Consider the following 8,753-nt stretch of genomic DNA (forward strand, 5'->3'; position numbering starts at 1 on the left):
GAATACCTGGCTCTGTTTGGCCAGGTTGGGTCAGCCCACCTGGCTGTGCCCCTTCCTGGATTCCGGTGAAAATTAACCCTGTCCTGGCCGAACATAGGACATTATCCACCCCTTATTCCATACCATCTACGTCATGCCCAGGTCCCCCATTGTCCAGTTGATCACCACCACTTCTCCTGTCTCCAGAAGTCATTCCCTTAGTCTATGGATCATCCCTCTAAAGTGTCCGTTGAGTTCATTTAATCCATGACTTCAGGCTCCATCTGTCGTAATGGTCTTCCGTGGCAGGAGAGGTGACGTGTGGTGATGGGCGGTCACTTGCTGCATCCGGAGCTCACGGCTGATGTATCTGGTGCGGCCCGTGCCCACAGTCTGCAGGACATGTTGATCTTGATGAAGCTGCTGGGTGCCAGGTTTTGAAAACCAGGTCCAGTCCCATCATCGCTGTGCTCTGCCAGGTTTCATCAAAAAAAAAGGTCCATCCTTCTTTAATCTGGATGATTCTTACTATGCTACTAGTGGTATAACATACAACAATTATAACAGTGATAACAGACAGTGACAGGGTTATTTAACAATTAAATATATATAATTTATTTATGGACTAGGGTGTCCACTGCCCTAGGTACTTGCCCATGTTATGTCACACACCCAGCCACTCACAGCTAACCTGCCGCAAGGCAGGTCTCTGCACGATGTTCTTAACTACTTGTTTAACCCTAAACAAGACCCAAAACCCACTCAGGAGGAATAACAATAGAAACCCACTGGCCTGAGCATCCCAGGGTTACTCGAAATTCTCAAAAGCCGTTAGGACCAGCCTGAGGGAGAGGGGGGGGCAAAAGAGTGGGGGGAGGTATCCCCTCCAGTTTTCCCACAGATTGGGTTTGATTATTAACAAATTCTAAGACGTAGGATCCGAGGAATGGAAATGACCGCAGTGCCGCATGCAAATACAAACCTAATTTCATGCACAGTGGCGTTATCATGTCATAAGTTGATATCGTACAGTACAGCAGAATCGTCATCCTGATCCTTTTCCCCGAGGTAATGAACAGCACGGCAATGAAGCAAGTACGGATTTAAATACCAGAGCCATTTGATCAAAGTCAGAAACATATTTGCCGGCGACTGTTTAACTAACACAGTAAATGCGTATAACAAATGATAACAAAATCTAAGAAAGCTGTTTTAACACACGCTGCTCAGCCCTGTCGTTATCCCCACCCCACGCTGGGCGCCAAATTTAATGTTACAGTTTGGCTGCGGCCGGCAACAGAAGCGCCACGCGGTTTCCCCTCCCCCCGCCGGAATGCGGAGGAGAATGGAAAGAAACAGGCAGAAACTGGTGGGTCGGGATAAGGGCAGTTTAACAGAACAGAAAACAAAGGCAACAGTAACAACAATGATACAGATAAGGAGAATACACAACACAAACCACACAACCCAGAGAGCTGCTGCCCCGGACCGCCACTGCGCGCTCCCGAGCTGTGAGAGAGTTCCTGTCACCCCGCTCCCCCCCACCGGAACCCCACATGACGGCACATGGTATGGAATACCCTGCTCTGTTTGGCCAGGTGGGGTCAGCGTTCCCAGCTCCTGGTGAAAATTAACCCTGTCCTGGCAGAATCCAGAACAGGGGTCCCAGGTGTGACCCCCCTCTGCAGCCAGAGCTCCAGCAGAGCCGTGCTGCAGCTCTCCAGCCACGGGCCCAGTTCCCTCTGCAGATCACAGGTGCTGAGAGCAGCTGCCCAGCAATGCTGGGGTCTGGGAGGTGGCGTGCACAGCTGGGTCAGGGGAACGCTGTCCTGAGTGCCCACCTGCCTCTGTGCTTGCCTCTCTGAGCCAGACACTCGCTGTAATTTTCCTTTCTTCTCCCCTTGTCTGTGTTATTTTTGTGGTTTTGCTGTTCTTGCTGTCAGGCTCTCTGGTGGTTGGAGTTTCAGCTGCAGAGTCACACACTGATCTCGTGGGTCCTTTCATGCAGGTGTGTTCATGGGAACACAAAGTGTCTCAGTTTTTGTCGCGCTTGTGAGGATCTGGTCAATGCAGTCTTCATGGCTGGGATATGAGCTGACCATTACTGAGATGCCATCACTAGGACTCTTCGGCCTCCCCTTCAGCTGTGAGCTGCCCTACAGAATGAAAACATGTGCAAAGCGCCTCTAGTTTACCTTAATGCCCTACAGAGAAAGCAAAGACTCCACAACTGAGGAAATGCTGTTTGGTTGATGATAGGAGCCATGTGTGTTTCATTGACTACATGTGTTGTGCTGAGATCTATAGAAAGGGTGAGATATTTTGTGGTCTGCAGTGGATCCCTTTGCTCTCAGCAGTGTCTGTTGCTTTTTCAGGGTAACATGGGAGTGTGATCATTCTCCATCTGAGAAAATGGCCTGCCCAGGGCAATGGGGAGCAAGAGAGAGGGACAGACCATCTCCCCTAACCGTGCACTAAGGCACAGGCAATCCTCTTGCCTTGCAGGAGTCATTATGTTCTCCCTTATTGCAGCAGAAATGCTGATGAGTTCTGACATCCAAGAACATTCCCCATCTGAGATGGGGGCAGCTGTCAAAAACCCCAGGTCTCTCCAACTCTCTTCTGGCATCCTGGTACTGAGAGTGCAGATGCTAACAGGCCCTTCCGTGTTCGGAGCTGTTTAATCTGCAAAAGTCAGACACCAGGTCCATGAACACAGTGTTGCAGAGCAGGGCTGACTCCTCAGCAGGCAGCAGGCAGAGGGCCTGCTCCTCAAAGCAGATTAAGACGTCACCAACCAGGGTTGCAGTCTTTGATTTGAGCAAGGTCTACAAAAGAAATAGGAGATTTGTGAAGCAGCAAGAGGGTGCATGACAAGTGGCTTTGATTTTTCAGAGAACACTCTCCATTAATTTTTCATCAACTTTTCCTCCTTGGACAGAGCCTCATGCCCACAGATGTTTTCTAAATGGCTGCACGATCCCTGAATTCCTCTTCCTGGCATTCACAGACACTCAGAATTTGCAGCTCTTGCACTTCCTGCTCTTCCTGGGCATCTACCTGACTACCCTCCTGGCCAACGGCCTCATCATCACTGCTGTAGCCTGCAACCACCACTTCCACACCCCCATGTACTTCTTCCTCCTAACCTCTCCCTCCTTGACCTGGGCTTCATCTCCACTGCTCTCTCCAAATCCATGGCCAAAGATGGGAGCTCTGGGCAATGCTGTTTGCAGGGCTCAGGGAGGCAAATCCCCGTTCAGGACAATAGATCTCACGGACTTTCCCTTATTTCACTGCAGGCTGCCTTGCAGAAGGGCACAGCTCTCCCCTTCCATCTCTGTGTTACCTCGCAGCCCCTCAGTACTGAAGTCATTGAAATGCTGCCGGAAGGCTGTGTGCAAGCAGCTGTAATGAGCCCTCTGTGTCCCTGGATGGGAGGGCAGAGCTGAGCTCCTCTTCTTGTAGGATGAGACAGTAGGACGAAGTTGGAGATGTGCACCTGGAGACAGGATTCACCTGCTCTCAGCATTGTCCATCTTCTTCTAAGGGGAACGTCTGAGTGCAGTCGCCCCCCAGCTCAAAGAGGTGACAGCCTAGGGCAGCTGAGACCAGGGCTGATGAACAGACCAACTCTGCACGAAGGGATAGTACCTGTGCCTCACAAGAACCAAGAGGTTTCTCTTGGACACGCTGAGAAATGCCAAGGATATCTGCACTAAAAATACCACGCACTGTGGTAGGCCAACTAGAGCAAAATGACTAAAACAAAATCCCCACAGATCTGCTCTGCAGCTCAGTGAAGTGGCAGTGACAGTGCTTAAAAGCTCTTTAATACCACAAGTGAAGTTTATTTAACATCACTCGCAGTTCCTATGAATCCAGTCTTGTAGGACAGAACAGATTCCGCCAGAACTCACAACACCGCCCCCTGATCTCTGGGGCATCCTAAGCCAACACTCACCAGAGTTCACAGCCAAAGTTCTTTCTGAAAAGGGAGAGGTGATCTGGGGTGTTTCCAAGAGAAGTGGAATAGGTTTTGCTCTGAGACTTCTGCCCTAACTTGTCACTGTCTTTTTCCTCTTGAACAGGTCCCAATACCCAGAAGCAGCAGATGTCCAACAGCAGCTCCATCACCCAGTTCCTCCTCCTGGCATTCACAGACACACAGGAGCTGCAGCTCTTGCACTTCCGTCTCTTCCTGGCCATCTACCTGGCTGCCATTCTGGACAACGAGCTCATCATCACTGCCATAGCCTGCGATCACCGCCTCCACACCCCCATGTACTTCTTCCTCCTCAACCTCTCCCTCCTTGACCTAGGCTGCATCTCCACCACTGTTCCCAAAGCCATGGACAATTTCCCGTGGGACACCAGGGCCATCTCCTACATGGGATGTGCTGCACAGGTCTTTTGTTTCTTTTTCTGTGCTGCAGCGGAGTTTTATCTTCTTACCGTCATGGCCTATGACCACTACCTTGCCATCTGCAAACCCCTGCAATATGGGACCCTCCTGGGCAGCAGAGCTTGTGTCCACATGGCAGCAGCTGCCTGGGGAAGTGGGTTTATCACTGCTCTCATGCACACTGCCAATACGTTTTCACTCCCCCTCTGCCACAGCAATGCTGTAGACCAGTTCTTCTGTGAAATACCCCAGATCCTCAAGCTCTCCTGCTCAGATGCCTACCTCAGGGAAGTTTAGTTTCTTGTGGTTAGTATCTGTTTTTCTTTTGGCTGTTTTGTTTTAATTGTGTTTTCTTATGTGCAGATCTTCAGAGCCGTGCTGAGGATCCCCTCTGAGCAGGGATGACACGAAGCCATTTCCACGTGCCTCCCTCACCTGGCCGTGGTCTCCTTGTTTATCAGCACCTCTTTTTTTTGCTACCTGAAGCCCCCCTCCATCTCTTCGCCACCCCTGAACTTGGCAGTGTCATTATTGTACTCGGTGGTGCCTCCAGCAGTGAACCCCCTAATCTACAGCATGAGGAACCAGGAGCTCAAGGGTGCAGTGTGGAAATCGATGCCTGGACAGTTTTCAAAAGCCAAATTAATTAATTTCAAATTCAACTGTTTGCCATCTTCTGCAAATTGGTCATAATGTAAGACTTTACAGGCCCACAGCATCTTCTGTAGTTTTTGCTGGGGTTTTGGGGGGGTGTTGTTGTTTTGCTGTGTTTGACTTTTTAGAACATTGTTGAAAAAGAAATTTTATTATATGTCCCATTTCTAATGAATTATCTATCCAGATTTTTTTGACCCACAGACTTTGTAAATGAAGAGCTGTGATCTCTGTTTATTTAAACAGCGTTTTGTTTTTCCGAGATCCTGCCTTTGAATCCTTCCCCAGCACTTCAGTGTGAGTTCCTGTGTGCAGAGGGGGAGGCAAAAAGAATCCCAGCAGAGCCGTGCTGCCGTGGAAGAGCAGTGCTTGGTCTTCCCAGAGCATCTCACTTCCCTCTTCAGCGCTCTCCTTCTTAGCTCTTGTGTTGGTGTAAGGCCTGAGTGCTCTTGCAACTTGGTTACAGTCCTGCGGTGCGGCAGTCCTGTGACTGCAGGCAGAAACAGGTAATGGGCACTTCTGTGAATAATCTGACCTCCATAGCAGCATTTCCGTTATACACTGGGATGTCCTCAGGCAGTGCCTGAAGGCTTAGGTCTCCTTCCAAAGTGTTCTCTCAAAAACGTGCTCAAAAAAATGCCAAAGAAAGAAAAAAAAACAGTGAACAGTCAAAGTGTATGAGTGTGCAGGGTGGGGGGAAATAACAGTGTCCTCGCACTGCCAGGCTCCTGGGAGAGACAAGAAGGTTCAGGACAGCAAGGTCTGTTCTGTGACCATGCACACTGAACACGCCAGGAACGTTCCCCAGGGTAATCATCACAGCCCAGCCAATAACAACCACCATTTCCAGCACTGACCTCTTACTCCAGCTCAGAGAGGTGCTTTATCCTTCCATTGAGGGACACCGAATGACTGGTTCAGAAGGCCATCTTTGCACTGTACATATGAGACGTAAGCATGCCCATCGTGGGTGGGTGGTGCGATGAACCCCAGTGAGCACAAATGCCATCAGCTATACCTGCCAGTGCCACGAAGGCTTGTGGGACAGACACTGTCTCGAGGTCACTTTGCGGTGAGAGTGACATCCCATGGGAAACCACCTGAATGCAGCACTGGGATGTGCTTCCTTGAACGGAGGTCCCTGTGTCCATTCCTCCTGCCGTGGGGCATCTCACACGAGTGCGACACCACTGCCTCTGTGTGTGTGTGTGCCCTGGCAGAGCCCTGACATTTCTGTCTGTGACTCCAGGAAGAAACCCACTATCCCAGTGGCATTCATCTACCCTCCATTGCACAGATTTACTGCAAAAGTCTCTGTATACTGTGATACCTACGTCTGCCTTTCTGGCCTGTCCCTTTCATTACAAATATGAAAAAAACACATCTGGAGCATTTCACCTGTGCAGTCAGAAGGAGTTCTGCAAGCGTGAGCAGCATTGCCCTCTAGCAGAGGGCATTTTCACCTTTCAGAAAGCACAGAGCACATTTAGGAAATACGAATACACTCAGAGGCAAACACACCTTTCTGAACTTCCTTTAAAATTTCTTTAAGCAACTAACAAAAGAACAAATGTTCTTCCTCATATGTATCCTATTAGAAGAGGGAGGACAAGAACGATGTTAGCATTCCATGGAGAAAGGGGAATGGGACACTCAGACGTCATCAGTAGACTTTCTGCAGCTGTGAATGGTGAATGTCCCTCACCATTCGAGAAAGCTCTTTGTCCTCTTTCTCCTGACCTGTCGCAGGACAGTGGTTGGGAACACCTGCACTATTCTGTGCCTGGTTGCAAACCCAGTGTCTGTACAACCCTCGGAGCATCTGCTTGGGGAATTTGTCCCCCCTGGAGACCTGTTACAGGTCCACCACCCTTTCCTGGCTGCTGGTCAGCTTCCTGACTGGGGACAACATCACCTCTGATCACAGTGGTGGTTGTACTATTGCCTGCACATTTTGCCTCCACTGAGTGTTTCTTGCTGGCAGCCATTTCCAAAGATTAATACTGGGCTGTGTGCCACCCACTTCTCTTTGCAAGAGTCATGGACTGGGAAGTGTGTCTCCAGAAGGCAGCTGCACCTTGGCCAGGGGGATTTCTGTCACCTACAGTTGTCACCTCATTCTCATCCCAGTTACAGCTCGGTGACCCCAGCCTCCTGGATCACTTCTTCTATGAGTTTGCTCCATACTTACAGCTCTCCTGCAGTGACACCGTGACACTCCTGCTCTTTCCTTTCATGACATGTTTATAGATCCCATCCTCCCCTTCCTGTTCACAAGGGCATTCGGTGTGTGCATCAGAGCAGCCAGCCTGGGGCAGCTGTCCCACCCAGTGTGGGCAGGCAGAAGGTCTTTCCACCTGCTCTTCTCCTCTGCTGGTGTCACTGTTTCCCATGACACCCTTATCATTGTCTGTGTGACGCTCATAACAGCCTTCCTGTCATGTGGGAAATTGACATTTAGTTCGATTTTGTTATAGCTTTAGTTTAATTTTGTTCCATAGCTTTGCAGCTATGTTAAGGTCAGAGTTAAACACTGACATTTAGTTGAGTTCTGTTCTTTGTAACCACGCTAACTAGGACTGCTGTGAGCTCAAACGTAGCTAACAAACACTGCTTGCGAGACAAACAAAGAGAAACAAGGACTGATAACCAGAACTTTGTTGTCTGTAAGAAGCAACTCTCTAGCTGAAACAGTTTCTACGGTTTGGGACTCAGCCAACACAGACAACTCAGGAATTTCTGAGCCAAAGATGAAAGCACACAGCGAGGAGACTATGAGCCTTCATCCAGAAGACCCCCACAGACGACCACCAGATGCCACTGCGCAAGCACTAAAGAGGGGTGCAGTATGATAATGAATTCCTAGGAATACTTACAATAGTCCAGCCTACTTAGATAAGCTTTGTAATAAATAGGTTTATGCTTCGTGACTTGATGTGCAAGTTAGGAGGAGTGATCCCCCTTGAACCTGGTGCCGCGATAAACCTGCTTTATAACTCTGTGTGAGTTGTGGAGTTTTCTTCCGCACGTCACTTCCAACCCCCAACATTCTGTGACTCTGTGATTCTGTGATCTCTTTTCCTTAGAGAAGTGGACGGCACAGAGGCACAGAAGGATTTATCTTCATTGCCAACAAACAAAAGTTAAACTCGAGACAATTCAATAAACTTCAAAACTCTCTTCTAAGCTGTATGTGAAGTTCAAGCAGCATCTAATGTCGTCCACTTTTCACAAGGGACATCCATACAAGAACAGTTTTAGGCAGAGAGATAGGAAAGGACAGATATAAAACACAAGTAAAGTGTTGGCTAAGGAGTCTATTCGACTTCTGAAACATAGGGCAAGTTTCATAGAATCATAGAAACAGTATCATTTTAGTTGAAAAGATCTCTAAGAACATCATCCCCAAATGTAAACCTAATACTGCCAGGTTCACCACTAATCATGTCCCTAAGTGCCATGTCTGCTCATCTTTTAAATACCTCCAGGTATGGTGGCTCCACCACTTCCCTGGGCAGCCTGTTTCAGTGTTTGACAAAGCTTTCAGGGAAGAAATTTTTCCTAATATCCAATCTAAACCTCCCCTGATGCAACTTGAGGCCATTTCCTCTCGTCCTATCGTTGTTTACTTGGGAACAGACATCAACATCCACCTCACTACAATCTTTCAGGCAGTTGTAGAGACCAAGATCTCCCCTCAGTCTCCATTTCTCCA

General features: G+C 48.9%; 1 pseudogene; it reads left to right on the top strand.

Moving 5' to 3' along the window:
- The first annotated feature begins 4,093 nt into the window (after positions 1-4,093).
- LOC142365062 (olfactory receptor 14A16-like) lies at positions 4,094-5,077 on the top strand (annotated as a pseudogene).
- Positions 5,078-8,753: the final 3,676 nt, after the last annotated feature.

Source organism: Opisthocomus hoazin, chromosome 31, assembly GCF_030867145.1.
Source record: "Opisthocomus hoazin isolate bOpiHoa1 chromosome 31, bOpiHoa1.hap1, whole genome shotgun sequence".
NCBI classification, from domain to species: Eukaryota; Metazoa; Chordata; class Aves; order Opisthocomiformes; family Opisthocomidae; genus Opisthocomus; species Opisthocomus hoazin.